We start from the raw sequence: 22,501 nt of genomic DNA, 5'->3' as shown, positions 1-22,501 counted from the left end.
GAACTAGTTTGATGTGAACCTTTAAGAGTAATTCATTAAATTAGTTAGATCTAAATTAATAACATAACCTTCGTATGACTCACTATGCTAAATACGGATTAACCGGTTTAACCGAATGGTTTGAATCAGTTTTTAAAACACTAATATTATTAATATGAGATGCTTGAAATAAGAATTAAATAAAATTATTTTAGTTACATGATACTTGAAAACATAATAGTTTTCAAGAGGTTTTTTGATCATGTAAATGAAAAATCTTTATTTTTGTAATTTCTTCCCACACTTATGTTTAGCAATAAATTTCTATAAACCACCACTTTTATCTTTTAACCAATCAAGTGGTTAATTTTGCATGTTCATCTTATAAAGAACACTAATCATGAAAACATTTAACAGTGCCGAAATACAATGTCTGTAAAATGAATAAATCAAAGTACGGTATTTAGACTAGAAGATATACGTCGACAAAAAACTTGAAAGCGTGATGGTATCCACCCACTCGGGGAAACGACCTCTTAATGTCTTCATCGAGTCCATTAAATATTGTTCTAAAACACCAACATCAATACGTACATCTCCTGGACCATCGGTCTGCAAATTAAAAGATACAAATTAAACGGGCTGTTGGGTAATTAGCTAAAGCATGGTCGGGTCGACCCAAAATTGCTTCTCGTCCTTTTGTTGGGTAATTAGCTTCACAGATTTATAAGTAAAAGTAATAGACTTGCAAAACCTATGCTATTTCAAGAATATATAATTTTGACAAAAAAAATTGTGTTTAAGATTACCCGTCGGGATGTGACTATTACCCAAAATCTGATCTTCAACTTGCCTCAAAAACTGACTTGTTATTAAATGCTCGATTACACTCCAAAAAATTATATAACTAATTTCAACTTTCTAAAAATTTAACTTATTACTTATAATGCTCTATAAGATTATATAAAAAGCCATAAAACATCAGTTTGAAATTCGGAAAATAACAGAGGTCCATTGACAGAAAAATAGTCGAAAGGTTGGACCGTTGGCAGAGATTTTTAAAGATGGGGTTATTATCGGTCAATACACAAAATGGGATTATTTATTTCCAATTTGCCATATTAAAAATAAATTCAGTATTTGATTCAGGTAAACTGATCCGCGTAATCGATCGCTTAACTTATTACTTATAATGTTTTATAAGACTATATAGAATATTAAAAATATATTCAGTTTTTGAATCAGGTAAATTGGCTTGGGTAATCGAGTGGATATCACTTGATTCCATACCTATCCTAAACACGGAAATTTCTTAAAAACCAATCGCATACCCGATATATTTTAGTGATCAATGGTTTTAAGTGCTAACAGTACAGCTAAATAAAATTTTACCTCCAACCAAAAGGTCCAATTTTCATTTGCTACACCGCTTAATCTACATATGTATGATGGAGGAGCACCTTTAACAATTTCAGGGGCTGCAAAAAACGTAAAAAATTAGAATCGGCAATTAATTTCGGTTATTATCTACACACCAATCAAATAATTCGACTAATAGTCAAAACAATTCCATATAAAACTAGATAACGGGCCAAAGTTTTCAATATGATGACAGTTAATTCACCTGGAAGGGTACTGTTTGCAAATGACCAACCAGAAATGGGGCCCGTTATGTTGAGGACGGAAACCCATACCTCCTTCAAGGAACTGAACATAAACAAATAACAGAAAACCGTCATTTAACCATTCTATTAAATAATTTGAGTTTTATTTTAACTGTATAACAGGGCAAACATGTCCAAGTCAAACAAATTAGTTAAAAATATACGAGGGTTGAAACTAGTTACTTTCACTTACCCTAAAGAAAATTCCAAGTGAACTCTATGGTCTCCTGCTTAGTAGTTGACATGTGAGGAAAATATTTGTAATGTCTCGTGATTTCGTCTTTTAAGCTTCGTAAAAACAAGAAAGACAACGGATATATTCCCTGACAGAATGAACAGCCATGATCAGTAGGTGTTACATGTTATGGTTTTAATCTCTTAACAGTTCAAATGGGTAAAATAAAATAATAACTGGCTAAAAAGAAAACAAACACGTTTGACCCTATGCAACCGATATCGCCGACATATCCCATTATATCGGTGATACATCGGTTATCAGTCCCTTGGTAAAATATCGGTACTGATAATATCGACGATATTGACCGATATATCACCGATATTCCCGATATCAGTGTTTTAAGTCTTCAGTTCCTATTTGCTACGATTGTTAGTGTTTTGCAAGTTGCAAAAGGTTAATTTGTTAATGGTAGGAGAGTATACTGGATTATTAATGGTAAATTGCTATATATATGAATTTTACATGATATTAAAATTACCGATATCCCACCGCGATAACTGATATCTCAGATATCTGTCCTTGGCCGATATCCGATATTTTTCCGCGTTAACTGCTTAGGTTGGACCTAGACAAAAAGAAGTTTCGGGCCATTTGGAGAAAAAGGTGTTTTTGGTTATGTCTTTACCTCTAAATGTTCAAATGGATAATAACATCTAAAAAGAATTAGATTATTAAAAGATATAAACTTTGCAACCTGGCCCAACCCATACCATACCGAAAACTGTAAATTCAACCTCCCCAACTTTTCACCTCTAATTTGAAAAAATAAAATTACTGTTTTAAGAGTTGTTACCATCCAATCTTCTCAAATGAAAAATCTGAATCCACATGCAGCTCTTTTGCAACTTCAGGAGCATGTTTGAAAAGGTAAGATAATGAATTGGAGTCCACTACAGACAAGTCGTAACTGGTATCTTTAATATTTCCTGAATGAATCTATTAAATCAGAGGAATTAAAAGTTGTTATAAGAGAGATGTACAGCATACAGGACAAAAGAAAGGCGGCACTTAAAGTAGAGATATATTTTATACCTGCTGTAACAACAGTATGCTGTAGAATGACACGTTTTGGTGCATCGTAGCTGTATGGAAAAAACTGTGATGTGAGGGCCAAGGCAATCACACTGGTATGCAGCAAGAACTGCACAATGGATGATCGGCCTAACCGGTAAAATGGGTCCCACACACACACCAGTCACTGCTCCAATAGTTGCTGCCACTATAACATCAGGAATGTAATACCCTGTAACCGTCAAAACAAGAATATCTTAGTAATCTTTGGATAAATGCTTAACATGTTAAATGGGCCGATTTGTATGTGTTTTATCTTAAAACGGTCCACGTTAGAAAAAACTGGGCGAACGGGTCAAAAGGATTGAACACCACCCACACACGATTTTTAACATGCGCAACCTCTTGAATCATTTTACTCAAAGAACTAAATTATTGTCTTATAAATAATAAATGGGAAACGCAAACCATAGCTATTAGACAGTAGTTAACAACTACAGAAGGTTGTTTTTGGTTAAAAAATATTTAAACAAGTTAGTTTATTTCTATAAGGTGATTTGTAACTATGGAAATAAGTTGGTCAAACTAAGAAGCTTTTGTCATAAAAAGTTCGCATTTCACTAAAAAAATTGTGTGATAACAATTGAAACACTAATGGCTAAAAATATACAAGTTTTGATCAGCCCACAATTGGCATATATAAAAGCAGATATACTTTTACTCTAAAACATTTATTCAAAATTATGAAATTTAGTTTTGAGGAATAGCAGAAGCCAGGTTTGTACATAAATAAATTTACCAGTTTTTTGGTACTAACCATGAGGAGGTGGAAGCGAGCCCATCATACCCATTTTCTCAATTAAAAACTGAGCTAAAAACCCAGAAAAATAGACAGAATGCAGAAGGCAGGGTATCGAAGGTACAACTAATAATGCTGCCGGCCTGTCAAAACAAATTAAAGTTAGACATCAAAGTCATAAAACACACATAACACCAGCACTAAATATTACTAAACTATATAGTAGGAAAATACATTAAATCAACTGTCATTTGAGCTTATTCAAGTTGATAATAGATGGCTGACTCAAAGAAAAAATGAGCAGGTAACTATTGGTACAAGTCCTGTTGGGTTGACCTGACATGTTTTTTTTTCCCGAAAACTTAGTTTTGTTACAAGTAATCAGTGTGTCAAAAAAGTTTGATGTGTTCTTTGGCATCACAAATTGAAAATTGCATAAAGTCTTAAAAAAGTGACTTTAGGCCTTGAAATAATAAATTAATAATCTTTAGTTATTGTGGAAAATCATTAGGACTTTTACTTGATTCACACATAAGTCCTTACTCCTTAGACTTGATGTGTGCATAAAAGTCCTTTTTGGCATGATTAAGTCACATGAGTTTATTAAGGGGACCTTTTGCAAAAATAAGGCCCATGGACTTATGTTGTAAGTTCATGGACCATGAGTATACAAATTGTGTGATGGTCAGCATGTTTGACCAGTTTCTATTTTTGTTATTATTATTATTATTATTATTTTCTCATTTTATATGTTTTGGAGAAAAATAACCCAATTGACTCATGCGTAAGGAAATGGGTGAAAATTGCCACCTTTAGAAAACAAGGACAAAAATGAAACTCAGAAGCCAGTGCATTACCTTTGTGATTCAGTACCATAATACTTGACAGATAAACGATACAAAATCCATGCGGGAACCATAAACGCAGCTAATGACAAAGTCAAGAAACCTCCACTTAATCCAAAAGAGAAATAGGCCTGTTTTAAAAGGTTGTATTAGCTTTACCAATCTGAAAAAAACAATTATGCCATAGAATAAAACGAATTGTAATAATATATTAATACACACCATACTGATAGAAGCATATAAGCCAAATGCACCCCAATACCGAGCTTCCTCCACAAGTTCCTGTGAAACAAAATAAATAAGTAAACCATAATTCACAAAAAAAAAAACATAATAAAATAAATAATTAGAAAAATGATAAAAAGCAAACCTTTTTTGATGATTTGAGAATATAACGATCTTGAGAGATAGGAAAGAAATTCCAACAAACTCTTGGAAATAACATCCCAGCAAGTGAGCATGGTATAAACATCAAATACGCCAAGCAAGGATGAGCAAACCTACATTTGGGAACAGATTAAATAATTAAAATAGGTCAGATATGAAAACATAAGTAGATAAGGGTTGAACATTTGCAACTACTAAACTCAAATCCCATTAGTAGAGGTGGTAAACTCATCCTAGCTACTTATGAATGGGTCAGATCAGGCTTTTAAAGGATCAAATGAGTAAATTCATAAATAGCTTTAAAAATGGGCTAAGCATGTCGAACGGATGCGTGAAACGAGTCGAAAGCTGGCCAAAGTATACTTTCAACGCGCAGAATCTCCTATTATCCTAAATCGTTTTATTAGAAAGAGTGAAACTGGCATATTCACGGGTTGACCCAAACACGGCCCGTTTGACCCAAAAATTTATTATTTTTTATCGTTCACATATTAATGCTTTAAATTTATACTTTTTCAACAACAAAAAAACAAATTTATATAAATCAATTACATTTTAATTATAAAAATCTTAAGTCCATTACCTTTTTAGTTCTAAAATTTGGCAATAGATAGCCAAGCGAATTAATTTATAACATAAACACATTTTAAGAAAAAAATTAAAAGATAAATGGTTAAACAGGTCAATCCATGAACCCATCAGTTAGCCCAAACATGACAAAGGTTAGCAGCTTCGATTCAAAACTGACCAACCCGTTTATACCAAGCCCAAGCCCGCAGACTTTGTGTTAGATTGTCATGTCAAAAATTCACACCCTATAAAGGTTATATTATTACAGACGAACTTTAAATTTTGTAATCATGCTTGACACGGTAATTAAACAAAACTTGAGAAAAAAATTGACAAAAAAGAATAATAACCCAAGTACCGTACCCAACCTGTTTTGACCCCCTTACACGAACCACCTATTTTGCCACCTCTACCAATTAGTAACTTGTGCAAGATAGTAACTTCAAGAAATTATCTGCCTCACCAATTCATTGACTGTCCAGTAAACAACAATCTCAAGATAGAAAATATAATCGGCAATATAATTCCGAGGATGAACCCGATAACATGAAACAAAGTTCCTGCAATTCCCAGATCACATAAACAATTGATCAAATGACAATCTTATATGTTGATGTTAATCTGAAAACAATAACTGCTTAAACATGCAGAAGTGACTACCTTTCATGAAGTCAAATAAAGCAGCAAACGAGCATAATAGACCGTGCTTTGAAAACCGCAGAAAAAATGGAATAAGTAGATACATTGCTACAGGTATACTATGAAATATCATCCCTTGCCTCCTAGAATAGTAAACCTGATTAAAAATAATAAGCTTTAGAAAATCAACAGATATTTAATAATAAGCAAGATGGGAGTGTAGACTAACATTTCAAAAAGGGTTAGTCTTTAAATGGGTTATTTTTAGAACAGGTCAGTTAGGATTGATGTGCCAACACATGTTGTCCAATTCTTTACTACGGGGCTGTTTGGGTTTCCTTATTTTTACCTCCTTATAACTTATTAACTTTTGTAAGTTAAAATAGTGTTTGGATAATATAACTTATTAAACCTTTTAAAGAAGGAAAAGGAATTTTTCATAAGTTAGAATTGAGTAACTTATGAAAAACTCCTTATATAAGGTATAAGGAGGTGCAAATAAGGAATCCCAAACACCCCTTAAACAGTGAGTGCATTAATTATGATCTGTTGATTAAAGAAACAATAGTATTACAATAATAATCTAGATCTTTGAATATAATAACAGAAAACGTATGCCCGTTTTCCTATAGTAAAAAAGGAAAGTATTTGACTTAGAGATAAAAACACAACTCAATGTACCAACTCTAAGGATTATTGGGAAAGTTTTAGTTGTAACATACCAGGAACCATGACAAATAATCAAAAAACATAGGATGTCCATCATCATGTTCTTCAGCAAGTCCACGATCGTGAGCATTTTGAAGCTTTGATGAGTTAGTGAAGGCTTTAACCACACTAAATAAGTTATCTCCACGGGCTTGAATGCTTCCAGGTCTAGTTAATAAAAAAACGTGCATGAATTAGAGAATTTACATGAATAAAGTGGTCATAAATTGTAAATTAGTGAACTGTACCAAAGTAGCAGTGGTAATTCATACAATAATCTTTCTACCGAATCAGTAGAGGTATGGTAAAAATAACCCCGTTGGACAAAGATAATGTCTAGTCCAGGAATGCTCCCAAAATCAGTGGCAAACATTCTGTAATCAGTATCGCCAGGAACAATGCCAAAAATATCCTGCATGCAAGTAAAAAAACAGTAAAGATAAGTTGACTTGATAAATAGAAACAGCTTCATAGATACTGAAAATGGCCTATGGGAAATGAAAATCCTGACAATAATTTGTGTTATGAAACTTATAATCTGATCATTGTGATTCACACGGCAAAAATCGGGATTTTTTTCGTGTTTTGATGAAGTGATTCTGAGCCAAATTATCTGATTATTTAGGTGTCGTATAATCAATTTCAGAAAATCAGTTGCAACCAAACTTATAAATATATATATATATATATATACAAGCGAAGAGTAAAATGAATGACTTACCCTTAAGTATAAAACTTTATTTTAGAAAATGTTTAACTACCTTTCTTATTGTTAAGAATAACATCAGGAAAAAATAATAATTGCTGGAATCATTAATGAATGACATTATTGTGGATGATAGAGAATAATTTGTTATATTTCAAGTTTTTAAAAAAATTAACTATACAAAAGAATGTCCTTTTCTGTCAGATTTTGTCAAGCACTCATCTAGTTTGATTATCTGATTATTACAGCTTCACTGTCTCTTGCAGCATGTTTTAATAAAATGATTCACGTAACCAGTTCAAAGCTAAAGAAAATAACATAATATATATTTATAAATCAAAACAAAAAATTTTGATCTACATAAATATTTGTAAATATGATTGAAGCAATAGAGAATTGAAAAAACCTGTGCTGCACTATTGCCCATAGGATGTATAGCTGATTGAGCATAAACTTGTGAAGGCCAAGACCCCGGTCCAGATTGGCAGACAAAATCTGTAATTTCAACAGATATAATTTCTGGAGAACATAATAACACCAGAACATAAACATAATAACACCAGAACATAGACATACAGAAAGGGGCCATGTTAAGGAAACTCAGCTAAACAAAAGATAAAATTGTCATGCTTCTCACCTATTTACTTAAATCAATCAGTTTTATAAAAATATTAACAAAAACCAAATACCTATTTAATCCTTATGTATTCTAACTTTAGATTATTATATGAAGTTATTCAGTTTGAAAGGAAAAAAAACGTTTACAATTTGGTTGGTAAAACATGTACTGCAAAAGGGAGAAACTTCTCATAAACATATAAAGAAAGCAATATTAGTTTTAATGTTTGGCATTATTAGAAGGCACATACGCCATTTATATTTTCATATAAGTAGCTAAATAGACTTCAACTACTTACCAAGCCCTCCTGCTCCAGAAGCTTCCAAATTGATGAAGGCTCCGATTGTATTACGCCATTTATGTGTTGTTATAAATCCATGTGAACCCTGAGAAATAAGCAAATTAATGGCTAATAATAAAGAATTTGCACGTAACATGTAAAATGACAAATCACTTACAAGCATAAAAAGTTCTTCTGCGCCATTGAACAGAAATATAAGCGGTTTAGGAGGTGCCCACCCAGAATCAATTGTCATCCTTGCCACCTCCAATATCGATGCTGCAAGAAATTTAAAAAAAATGATGAAATTATGTAAAATATAGAAGATGAATATACAATAAAAATAAGGCAAATTGTAAAAATGAAGCTTACCAACACATGAACCACAGTCGCTGGCCCCTGGTGAACCAGGGGGGCTATCAAAGTGTGCATTCAATAAAATGGCAGGGTCTGTATCTTTTGACTCTGATGATGAAACCCTGCAAATTAGCCAAGATTTAAGTCATTAAACCCATTTATTGTTAATTAAACCATCAACTAATGCAATGACCGACGAACATTACATTGAAGTACCTCATTACTATGTTTGTATGATTCCTGTATCCAAGAGATAAGCTGTGACCTAAAAACATCATATTGAAAGACCCATTAGCTATATTTTCCTCAATTTCAATCCTGTAACAATAAAACAAAACATATTGTATTGTTAGTTGTATGTTTACTTTGAAAAACATTAAACAAAAAACATGTATGTGTATACCAACCTTACATTAGATCCAGCACGATCCTTCAACATTTCCAATTGTGTCCTTGTATATTTAGCAGCATCATGTAAACCTTGGCGCCCTTCCTATCATCAATCACATAAAAAGATCTATTAAAAACAAATAACTCACGTGACTTTTTTACACAACTAAAATAATTTGTGTATTGTTGCCTACCCATGTTACATGTTCATAGGATGTTAACTGTTACTAGGTGAGTTGGTTCCGTCACTCATAACAACTAAACAGCATGTGCACCAGTGGGGACCAAAAAAGTTTGTAATAAATTGTCTCAGAATATAAGTTGAGTATTAAGCGTAAACAAAAAGATTTGACGTGACCGATTAAAAAACATAAACTTTCTTTACGTTCAGCATTCTTTTCTTCTTTTTTTCATTAAATGAGTTGGTGAGGTGGTCCAGCATGGTATGACATCATCAACTAGATATACTAAATGAGCATGATAAAGAAGACTATGGTGGTTGGTGATTTTGCAGCTGCGATTCACATCAAAGTACACCACTTAATATTCTTAGACTATGCACAACTACATAAGGCAGTGGCATAAATTGGTCAAATAGTGAAAATTAAGGCTAGCCTATGTGCTGACATGCGCATTCCACTCACCAGTGTAATCATATGTTGATTATACTTTTTATTTTTATTACTGACCTGCAAACTCATACACACTCTCAACTTAAACCAAAATCATTACATTATCAACCAAAAAAAGAAAAACACAAAGTTGAGGACTTAAAAACACAAAAGTTCCAAAGTATAGGGTAATGATGGCAATTTTACACACGGAAACCACCAAAACGCCATAAGAGATCAACTGAGAGCCCCATCAGTTAATATCAGATGCAGTAACCATTAGGGTCCAGGTCGTGAGCTACTCAACGTCAGCTCATTAAAAGCTCGAATCGAGCTCAAGCCTTAAAATAAGCTTCTTTAATTAGCATTCTTAAGCCCAAGCTTCACTTATCAAGCTCGCTCTGGCTCATGAGCCTAAACAAGCCTATTATTTATAAGAAAATTTAATTAATGTGTTAAATATATGATAATATTTACACACACATATTATATATATAAAATATAAAAAGTATATAAAACTATGTTAAATAAAATTGTATTAAATATATGATAATATATATATATATAGGCATATTATATATAAAAAAATAAAATGCATATAAAATTATATTAAAATATATATAAAGTTATTAAATATAATGTATAAAATTAAAAAATATATCAAATTATGATAAAAATGACTAAATAGCATATATTATGTTATATAAAAAGCTACAATTAAAATATATATAAATAATTCAAATAAAATAATTAAAAATGTATAGTAATTAATTAAAAAATAAAATTAACAAGTCAAGCCAGAGCCAAATCAAACTTGGAAAAACGATTCACGAACCGAACTCGAACTTAGAAAAAGAGCTTGAAACAAGCCGGGCTCAAGCTCGTTCTCGTGAACAACACCATACCCTACCAATTCCAATCACCACAAACAAGCACATACACAGCTTCAATCACTTAACCACACAATTCACATCTACACTACAATAATCTATAGACAATCAACCAAATTCGTGTGCAAAATGTATATAAAAGTTATAATAATATAATATATAAAATTAAAAATATATAAAATTATGATAAAAATAACTAAATAGTATATATTACGTTATATAAAAAATTACAATTAAAAATATATATAGATGTATATCATAAATAAATAAAATAATAAAAAATGTATAGAAATTAATTAATTAAAAACAAAATAAACTAGTCAGACCGAGCCATAGCCAAGCTCAAACTCTCGTAAATCAAAACGAGCCAAGCTCGAGCTTATCGTAAATCAAATCACACCCGTTGGACCCGCAAGACTCACCTTGAAGAGGTAGGTCCCAGCAGAGCCCAGTTGGACCCGCAAGACCCACCTTGAAGAGGGACGTCTGCGCAAAGACCAACTGGTTCCACAGGACCCACCATGCTCAGAGAGATGAAGACCTTACGCGCAGTACGCAAGTTGTTCCCGCAGGAAAAGCCTCCCAATTGTGAAGTACCCCGCCTGTTCCCGCAGCTGCGGATACAAGCCATCAGGGAAGGCTACCCGCACTAATAACAAGGCTACACGCACAAGGCACTAACTCTCAATAATTCAGTAATGTCACCTGAAGAAGGAATGAGCAAGGCGGGAATACTCCCGCCCAAATGAGCCAGTCCGTACGCTTCTGGAGGATCTTTTGTACTATACCTGCCAAGGTATGGACAAAATAGACAAGATCTGACCAAAGCAGCCCATGAACCAATCACAGGGTGACAGCTCACTGACAACAGTACGACGAGCAGCACGCTCTAGTACTTAATGTCACTATCAGCCGCTGCCTACTCACCAACCCTCATCGTGGCACGTACATAGCCTGCAGTTGGTGGAAAAGGAATAGTACACAGCCGGCCATGTCACTATCAGCCGCTGCCTACCCACCAACCACCAGCACGGCACGTGCGTAGCCCACAGTTGGTAGAAAATGAATATTATACAGCTGGCTGTACCTGCTTGGAAACCTACCTTCGGCTATAAATACTCCAACACCTTGGAACGGTATCATCATCTTATCATATACTCTCATATACTATCTTATACCATCACATATCTTATCTGCTCTAGCTATTTCTCTTAATATACACTTGTATTCAGAGCAATCTAGTCTGATTCTCACGCCGGAGGGTGGTCACAAGGAGGTACCCCCCCTTAGTGAGGAGCTCACGGTGTCTGTTTTGCAGGTCATCAGAAGAATAACCATCTTTGCCGGACCTAACCCTCGTGAGAAACATCTACTTATCCCTAAGATTATCCGTAATCTGTCGGGGTAACTTAGTGTTTCTTCATTGGCGCCATCCGTGCATAAAAGCTAGAACTAATTCTTTTTTAATTTTTTCAAAACCTCTGGAAAGATGGTTAAGGTTACTCCGGTGCCAAGGCCAACGAGTGACTAAGAAACTCCGGTAACCACAACCCCAGCTACTGGGGGGAACACCGGCGAGAACACAATTTTTACCAACACTACCCCGGTTACCCAAGCCGGGGCCAGTGCAGTAAATAATCCTCCCCTAGGATTCACCGATACCCAGTTGGAGAGACAACAGACGAGGCTCCCCCGCCAAACACTTGATCAAGTTAAAGCGTGGGTGGAAGCACGTCAGAAGGAATTCCAAGCTGAGTTGGATGAACGCTTACGTTCACTCCAACAGGCTGACGAATTCGGAAGCACTCGACAACAGCTCAACATGAGTAATGAGTGCGAGTATGATAAAGATTGGGAAGAATCTGACAGTGACGCAAACCCGCGCCATAGGGCGAAAGGGAAGCGTAAACAAGCAGATTTCCACAGAAGAAATTTTGGAGATACCTTTAAACCAAAAAACGCGGGTGGAAACCCACGTGACTTCTCTAAAACCTTCAAACCAACTGTTGCAAATGCGGGAACGTCCAAATTTGCAAGGGACATTGCGGAAGCAATTGCCCCGAAAAGTGCCAAACAAATGTCCAACATAGACACATATGATGGTATATCTGACCCAGACGATCATTTGAACAGATTCATAGCGGGGGCAACCGTCAGCAATTGGACGGAACCCACGTGGTGTTACATGTTCCAAATGACGCTTGTTGGGGCAGCCAGAGCGTGGTTCGACCGTCTACCGGTCCACCACATCTACGATTGGGCAGACTTCCAGCAAAAGTTTAGCCAACACTTCAGTCAACAAAGAGTATACCGAAGAGCAATGGACGATCCTCAACTGCATCCGAGAGGAAGATGAGTCTTTACTAGACTTCATCACGCGCTTCAATTCAAAGAAGCTAAGTCTGGGCACTATTAGCGAAGATCTTGTCCGCGCTGCTTTCATCCAGGGCGCCGAATACCAGAGCTTATCCGCACGTTGACGGGTAAAGACGGCATGCCATCCACATGGGATGCCATCATGACGGCGGCCAAGCGCTTTGCCGAAACGGAGAAGCAACTGGGTAGGGATCTTCCCCAGAGTACAAACCTCTACACGCAGAGGACTAAAGAAAACAACGTCCGGACCGCCCGGCAAAACAAAAAGAGGAAGCTTGGTATTTGGCAGTCAAGGGTAAACTTTGGCACCTCATCCGGCTCGCACCCTCGGTTAGGCGGAAAGGATAACATGCAGTCGTCGAACCGGAACTCCAGATGGACGCCACTCACCAAAAGCGTCACCGAGATATTTGCCACTGAGAGGCTCCCATGGCCAGAGGCTCCAATAATCCGACAGCGTCCAAATGCTGATCAAAGCAAATCCTGTGACTTCCACAGGACAAAAGGCCACACCACGGAGGAATGCGTAGCCTTGAAGGACGTCGTCGAAGCATTCGTCAGAAATGGGAAACTCACTCATCTCGTGGCGTAATGGACGCTAAGCAGGCTAATGCGTGTAGAACCCCAGTTGGGGAAAACACGGATGAAACTGCAGCTTCAATGTTGGAGACTACATACTGCGTAAACAACGAGATTCCGAACCAGGTGCATATCGGCTCGAAAGGCTCGATGACACCCCCATCCCAAGAACATGGAAGGGAGCTCAATTACACAGGCTGCATGTAGATCAATTCCAAACTTGTAAAGAAAAGGCCTAGAGCCACTTCTAATGGAAATGATTCTCCAAATCACATTGACGCTGATGGTCTTACATTTATACTTATGAACTTTCCAGACTGATATGCCGGTATTCACCGCATAAATATGGAAAGAAGTAAGTCGTTGCGTGTGGAAGGCGGCAAAACCCGCATAAACACAAAAAACAGTAAAAATTTCTAAGGATGAGGAAAACCTTCACGCAGGTCAGTTATAGGTGAAGTTTGGTCATCCCACTAAATGAAAGTGACGGTCCTACCCGCACAATCATGATAGAGGAAACTGAACATTAACCTATTGACAACCACGCGTCGAAAGGTTAACTTATTCAAAACACTTAGAAAATTTCTGAAAAGATGAGGAAAACCTTCACGCAGGTCAGTTATAGATGAAGTTTGGTCATCCCACTAAATGAAAGTGACGGTCCTACCCGCACAATCATGATAGAGGAAACTAAACATTAACCTATTGACAACCACGCGTCGAAAGGTTAACTTATTCAAAACACTGATATGCCGGTATTCACCGCATAAATAAGTGGGGAAGTAAGTCGTTGCGTGTGGAAGGCGGCAAAACCCGCATAAACACAAGAAACGACAAAAATTTATAAGGAAAATATGAGGAAAACCTTCACGCAGGTCAGTTATAGGTAAAGTTTGGTCATCCCACTAAATGAAAGTGACGGTCCTACCCGCACAATCATGATAGAGGAAACTGAACATCAACCTATTGACAACCGCGCGTCGAAAGGTTAACTTATTTAAAACACTTAGAAAATTTCTAAAGAAAAGATGAGGAAAACCTTCACGCAGGTCAGATATAGGTAAAGTTTAGCCAAGTGAAAGTGACGGTCTTACCCGCACAATCACGAAAGAGAGCAAAACTTTAACCTATCATCTGCCACGTTGAAAGGTTAACTTATCCAAACTACTCAAGAAATTGCTAAGTTAAACTAAAATATGCGTGAAACAAAGATTCAAAAATAAGAGGGAATATACCCCCTTACCTTGGTAACCAAGAAACCATAAGACAAGTGCGGGTACAGTGTCAAGGCGAAACCCTTCACATACTTAGCACCTGCAAGGAATTGAAGCCAAGAATACCTTGGTAACCAAGAAACCGTAAGACAAATGCGGGTACAGTGTCAAGGCGAAACCCTTCACATACTTAGCACCTGCAGGGAATTGAAGCCAATAATACCTTGGAAGTCAAGTAACTATAAGACGAGTGCGGGTACAGTGTCAAGGCGAAACCCTTCAGATACTTAGCACTTGCAGGGAATTAAAACCAAGAAGGATATTTTGGGCCATGCTTGTGGAAAGAGAAATAACATCTCCGCATAGCGGGAACGTTGAGAACTAGATTGTTTGAAGCTCCAAGATGGAATTGGTTGTTTAACATAATTGATCACTGTCTAAAACTACCAAAACCTCATGGAGAATCTACACAAGTGAAACTCAACGCTCCTGACTTGCGAGGAGGTTACACACCTACCCGCATCATACCCAAAGATCAAGCAGAAAAGTCGGGAATTTCTGCACGTGACATTAGGAAAACCGCGGGAAGAATCCTCTCGGAAAACTTTAAAACTAAAAACCCTTTTCAAAACCCTTTGCTTAAGTCCAAAAGTTCACCTCACTTATTAACAATTCATGAGAAGAACATTGGACTGGGGGGACTTGAAGAGGTAGGTCCCAGCAGGGCCCAGTTGGACCCGCAAGACTCACCTTGAAGAGGGACGTCTGCGCAAAGACCAACTGGTTCCGCAGGACCCACCATGCTCAGAGAGATGAAGACCTTACGCGCAGTACGCCAGCTGTTCCCGCAGGAAAAGCCTCCCAATTGTGAAGTACCCCGCCTGTTCCCGCAGCTGCGGATACAAGCCATCAGGGAAGGCTACCCGCACTAATAGCAAGGCTACACGCACAAGGCACTAACTCTCAATAATTCAGTAATGTCACCTGAAGAAGGAATGAGCAAGGCGGGAATACTCCCGCCCAAATGAGCCAGTCCGTACGCTTCTGGAGGATCTTTTGTACTATACCTGCCAAGGTATGGACAAAATAGACAAGATCTGACCAAAGCAGCCCATGAACCAGTCACAGGGTGACAGCTCACTGACAACAGTACGACGAGCAGCACGCTCTAGTACTTAATGTCACTATCAGCCGCTGCCTACTCACCAACCCTCATCGTGGCACGTACATAGCCTGCAGTTGGTGGAAAAGGAATAGTACACAGCCGGCCATGTCACTATCAGCCGCTGCCTACCCACCAACCACCAGCATGGCACGTGCGTAGCCCACAGATGGTAGAAAAGGAATATTATATAGCTGGTTGTACCTGCTTAGAAACCTACCTTCGGCTATAAATACTCCAACACATTGGAACGGTATGATCATCATATACTCTCATATACTATCTTATACCATCACATATCTTATCTGCTCTAGCTATTTCTCTTAATATACACTTGTATTCAGAGCAATCTAGTCTGATTCTCACGCCGGAGGGTGGTCACAAGGAGGTACCCCCCCTTCTCAGTGACGAGCTCACGGTGTCTGTTTTGCAGGTCATCAGAAGAATAACCATCTTTGCCGGACCTAACCCTCGTGGGAAACATCTACTTGACCCTAAGATTATCCGTAATCTGCCGGGGTCACTTAGTGTTTCTTCACTCGTAAATCAAAACGAGCCAAGCCCGAGCTTATCGTAAATCAAATCACACTACCGTTTTAACTAAACACATAACTTCAATCACGCAATTAGACAATTCGCATCTACACTACAATAATATATATATAATATATAAACAATTAATCAGATAGGAGTGAAAATATATACTTGACGACCGTCAATTTCATGCGCCAAGACACGAATATGCTCAACGGCTCGTGCTTCGAAAAAGCGATCGACCGGAGCGTCAAAACCTAACGGCGTGATGAACTTCATCTGCATAACGTAATACGCCTCCATTGACATCAATCCGTACGTAACCGCTAGGGCTAACAGTAGCTTCAATCCGGCTTTATCGCCGGAGCTTAACCTAAACATTAATAATAATAATAATAATAATAATAATAATAATAATTTAAAGCCTTAATAATTAATTAGTTAATAATAATCGATTGAGATCTGGAGGTTTTGAAGAGTAAGAAGAGGAAGAAGAAGCCGGCGGGATTTGAAATGAAAGAGTGTAAAGTGTTAATCGATCGTTTGGGGTATTTATAGTGGGAAATTTATGAGAATGCGAGGTGGGTAGTACATAGTTAGAAAAACCCTGACAGGGTATTAATCGTTGTTCTCCACTTCACTTATTAATTTTGGGTTAATCGGTCAATGGTCAAATCCGGTAAAAATCGGTGGTTTCTGACGATATTTTGATCAAACTCTGTGGTTTTTGGCGAGATTCCTACCAAAATCTGCGATTTTTGGCGAGATTTCGACCAAAATCAGTAGTTTTTCGCGAGATTCCATCAAAAACTAGCGGTTTCTAGCAAGATTCCAACGAATTTCCGACCAAAATGTGTTTATGTGTGTATAAAACTGAAAATTGCATATAAAAATGTGTGTCGTTATATATAAAATTGAAAGTTATACAATAAAGTCGGATCTGATTAATCGTTAGTCCCCACCGTCCGACTAGCGACTTGCGATTTTTACAACACTGGGTAGGAGCGTAAAGAATCGAAAGTTAGGTGAATTGTTGGTCAATTATTCGGCGGGAAGTTTGTTTATGTTTGTGTTCATTTATTTAATAAACGATGAAACAGTGTTTCAATACGGGTGTTTGAATTTCTAATTAACAGAGACCAAGCTATTTGAATCACCGTTTCGAGATAAGTTTTACATCAGTCGACCCGTATCCTTCTTCTGATCAAAAACCTATAGCATCGGCTTGAAACTCGAAAAAAACTTAACGACATCATGTGTTTTTTAACGAAAAACCATTGATACAAAAATAGTTGAAAGGTTTGACCGTTGATAGTGATTTTTAAATGTAAGATTATTATCGTTGAATACACAAAAATATAAGATTATTTGAGATTATTATCGGTCAATACACTAAAGATAAAATTATTTATCCCCGATTTACGTTAAAATAAAAGTCTTTTTAAAATGAATAATCTTATAATTTTCCCATTTCCAGAGAAATTAGGTGATTGATGTGATGTGACGTACTAAAATTATAAAATAGGAGTCATGCATATTTGACCCTAGGGTCCTTAATTTTGGCACGACATTGGTAACTGCTTAATTATATGATGATTCTAGGAGTCGTCGGCTGCTAGGACTCTATATTTGTTCTAGTCATGTGAAATGCTCCTAACAAAGATGGGTTCGGCACCGGTATTTTATCGATTTTAAAAATCGTTAAAAATAGATACGGATAATGAAAATGTTCGAAGAGTTACAGCACTAGTGATACATGGTATTTGAAGGAGAAAAATCGGCAAATACCGATTCCCGAAGTACCAATTCCAAAAACCTCAAAAAGTGGCACGAAATTGTAACAAAAATGTCTGATACAGTGTCGGTGCGGTACTCTACCGATTCAATACCGTTTGTTCATCCTAGATTCTACCTAAGGGTGTAAATAAGTTGAGCCGATCCCGATCTCAACTAGACTCGAGCTCGGCTTGTGTTAACTTATGAGAGCTCGTGCTTGTCACGTTTTGAACTCTTTTTTAAAGCTTGAGCCCTGCTCGTAAGTTATATTTTTGAGCTCAAATTTGGGCTCGACTCATGTATTATTTATTAATAATTAATTTATATAAGTTTTTAATTATTTTTACATTATTTGAGAAAAGCCTTAAAACGGGCCTAATTTTGGCTCGAGCTTAAACGAGTCAGAGTTCGGTTTTGTAGAGTGGAATTAATGGGCAGCATTTAGGAAGAGATCAAACTTAAAAAACGATGCTCGTTCGCTCAATAAGCCTAAACGAGCTTCCCGTACAAAGCTTGAGTTCATACTCAATAAATAAACATGCATTATTTGAGGCTCGGGCTCTAAAACACTTGGCTTGTTTCGAGCTTTTTAACTATTTGAGCTCGAGTAGCTCGCTAGCGGCTCGGGCTCGTTTGCACCCCTACACTGATCCTCTACTCGAGGTGTGTATGGGTTGGTTCGGTTATTGGGCTTAATGAGAACCAAAATGATATGTCGGTTTTAATGTTTTATAGTTTTTGATAATTTTCCAGCTTTTACGAATCTAGTTCTTTTTTTTTTTCGGTTCGGGTTTCTTAATTTTTACATCTCCTTGAGGATTTTGGGTCCAAAAAAAAAAGTGAGCCAAAATATTTGGACTACTATGTGTATTAAGTTATTATAAATCATTTATAGTTGGGATAAATAAAACTTTTAAAATTTATAAGTTTTGTTCATTTTGGTTTTAATTACACACGAAACCAAATACGAAAAAAAGTTTCGTTTTTACGAAAATATATAACAAAAGCCATCAGTTTTTATGTTAGTTTGTGAATTCGAATCGGTTTTTCGGTTTCATACAAATCTCTACCTTGTACATGTGTGCATTATTAATTGAAAAGGTGGACTTGTTGAAATTAAAGTGCATTGATTAGGCTACCTTTTATAATTCGGATATTAGTTATTAGTTATTTGATTTAGAAAATTTTCGTACGGACATTAATGATTTGATAAATATGTTAAAAGTTGAAATAAGATGCTTAAGGAAAAATACCAAAATTGAAGGATTATGTTTTGATCCATGTCTTCCTAAACATGATATTGTTAATTTATAGTAGTCTTGTAATGTAAGGATGTCAATGAGCTTAGTACCATATAAGTATTATTCTGAATTTCTCAAAAACATATGTGCATGTATCAAGAATGATTGGTTCGATACCAGTACGACACCTTATGTAAATATTTGATAAATGCTGATATATCATGATCTTCTTAAAAAATCAGTACCGAGACAGTACTGATACCCGATACCAGTTCACCCCTATTGGGTAATTATTATGCAATCATTAAATCAAAGCAAATTGATTAGATTACATTTTTATGATTTGTTTACTTTATTTATGATAATTTAAACCGATTTGATTTACGTATTTAAGTCTAGATTGATTGTTTACACTCAAGGAGCCCGGAAAATTATTAGAAGTCTAGATCGATTATTTATGTATTAAAGGCCTCTGGTATTGCTAATCTCTAATTATCACGTGGTTATAATGCAATCATTGCATAATCAACATGATTTATTTTCCGTTGTTTATAGTACATTTGGATCATTTGCTTCCGAAGTTGTTGCATTCATGAAAAAAGTTCAGTAGCTCGAGCACAATAACTTATCGACGTCGAATAACCATAGCTTTGTTTTCAGTATGATCAATTTTGTCATTAAAAAATGAGTCATGCTAGAAATGCAGCATCGTGTTTTAAATCATGCCGTGCTTAAACGTAGTATTGCTAGAATGCTAGTCTCTAATCTTATCTGGCTATAGCAAGATCACTTAATCAAAGCAATTTGGTCAGATTGTCTAATTTATGTTTTTATTTGTCTTTAATAGTTTAATTTACGGCTTTAAATTTAAATCATCGGTTTACATCAAACCAAACTGTAAACAAAGGATCGTATTTTGAATCATGTAATGTCTAAGCATAACATTGTCGATATCTAATCTTATATTCCTATTACATTATCATCAAATTATAGCAAATTAGTTGTTTGTTATTTTTGAACGACAATTTTTTTTACTTTATATGACTCGAATCCCAAGTATTTAGGTGTTTTAGAGATTTTTTCTCTGTCACTGAGCCACCAATCCTAGGATAAGAATAAATCAGTTAAGTTAGGTTGGCCTTTTTTTTTTTAATGAGATACTTTTATACCTTTAAATTATCATCACTTTACTTGTATGATTTTCGATTCAAACGTGTAATGTGTTGTTCACAACTTCACATCAAATCAGACAACCCATAAATGAAGGATGGTGCTTTAAATCGTGTGTCTATTATGCAATAATTATATCAAGGCAGGTAATTTTAATTTTTTGTATACTTCTATAAATTAAGGGTCAAGTTATTATACAAAGGGGGCAAAAATGAGAAAGATTTGTAGTAAAAAAAAAAACTACTCAAACAAAATAATGAAAAATTAATAAAAAAAAATCATAACTCAAATTTTAGTACAATTTTTTTTAATAACATTCATGAAAAATAAAATGATCCAATTACAATAGAGAGGCAGGTAAAGCGGCATTTTGAATAGCAAACCCAATCTTACTGAAAACAAAGTCTTTTGAATACAAAAACGAAAAATGTAATAACACAAAAATGTTTCCACAGTCTTTCTCGTTCTAAAAAATCGAAAAAGATACAATGTTGAGTGAAAAAGAGCACCGTGTCTTGTTGTTTATCATTGTGTTTTGTGTTTATTTTCGTCATTGATTGTGTCTTTTTTTCTTGATATTGTGTTATTTTGCTCAACATTGTGTCGTATTTTGTTCGCCATTATGTTATATTTTGCGATCTGTTATGTCTTTTTTGGTTTGTCGTTGTGTTGTTTGTTTATTTTCGGCATTGTGTCTTTTTTCTCGGCATTGTATCTTTTCGTCGTGTTTTTTTTTTTGTTTTGGAAAGGAATGACGGGGGAACATTTTGGTCTTTTAATTTTTTTCGTTTTTTATTTATATATTGAGTTATGATTTTTTTATTATTATTTTTTTTAAGGGTTTTTTTGTGTAGTCACAAATCCTTCTCACCATTATCATTTTTATCACCCTTTGCATTTTAACTTTACCCATAAATTAACATCGAATTTTAATAATTAGCATTTAGTTTAAACATGAATGCCCACTCGTTTATAAATGAGATTTTTGTTTGTAAAAAAAATGTAGATATAAAAAGTATGTATCGAAGATGTTTACTTACAATTTATTAAGCATCACGATGGCCAATGAGATTTAGCTTAGCTGACATTGGAAGGGAATGAAGATTTGCATTGAAAACCAAAGGTTTGAAGTTCGAATCCAATTATAATCGGGTTTTATCGTAGTGGGGCTGGTTTTCTCGAAATAAAAAATGGTGGACTTGAGTTACCCAAACACGATTTGTGATTAAAGGTGTATGGATTACCTTTTTCATTGGGTTATCACCGTTTGCCAAATTTTATTCATGATTCGTTAAAAAACTAATTAAGCATCACATCATGTGCTAAAAAATAATATGAAACAAATAAATTAATTATTTCATAACTTTTATTTATACATTCTGGGCATTTCTCGAATCACACACTTTTTTAGGACTACAAATAAAGATTAAAGACAATAGTTAAAAAAATATAAGTGATTAAGTGGTGAGAGAACTGTCTAGAAAAAATACAATATAATTTAAAATTAACCTCTCCCAATGTGCTTTTTTTTCTTTTTAACCACACGCGATCTCACATGTAAATCTATCATGTTCGGGTCAAGGTCGACTCCTCAATCGCCGTGAGACCATACCTTCCTGATGTGCGGGAATTGATGGAATCGCAAACCCTTGCCCCTTGTCGGGTTCGAACACGGAATTAAATTAATGATTCATCCCTTCACCCAAATGTCTGTCTAACTGGCCCGAGCAGGGATCGAGCCTACGCCTCCACTAGG

General features: G+C 35.7%; 1 protein-coding gene and 1 pseudogene across 2 annotated transcripts in view; both read right to left on the bottom strand.

Moving 5' to 3' along the window:
• LOC143530448 (large ribosomal subunit protein uL22y-like) overlaps positions 1–22,501 on the bottom strand; it is an 81,132-nt gene that overhangs the window by 7,392 nt on the left and 51,239 nt on the right. The window lies entirely within an intron of this gene.
• Positions 369–16,940, bottom strand: LOC143530470 (uncharacterized; annotated as a pseudogene). Its single transcript, XR_013134858.1, has 21 exons — positions 16,730–16,940; positions 9,210–9,295; positions 9,019–9,120; positions 8,818–8,924; positions 8,624–8,724; positions 8,464–8,551; positions 7,953–8,041; positions 7,113–7,252; positions 6,855–7,008; positions 6,154–6,289; positions 5,957–6,053; positions 4,907–5,036; positions 4,759–4,818; positions 4,549–4,667; positions 3,710–3,834; positions 2,918–3,124; positions 2,675–2,817; positions 1,837–1,966; positions 1,604–1,686; positions 1,372–1,457; positions 369–591 (listed from the first exon to the last, which is right to left on the bottom strand). The product of XR_013134858.1 is annotated as an uncharacterized LOC143530470 (transcript).

Source organism: Bidens hawaiensis, unplaced genomic scaffold (assembly GCF_021521415.1).
Source record: "Bidens hawaiensis isolate Kalapana, Puna unplaced genomic scaffold, B.hawaiensis_p1.1 tig00008946_1, whole genome shotgun sequence".
In the NCBI taxonomy this organism is placed as follows: domain Eukaryota; kingdom Viridiplantae; phylum Streptophyta; class Magnoliopsida; order Asterales; family Asteraceae; genus Bidens; species Bidens hawaiensis.
The sequence above is the reverse complement of the archived record's forward strand: the minus strand, read 5'-3'. Positions and strand labels throughout refer to the sequence as shown.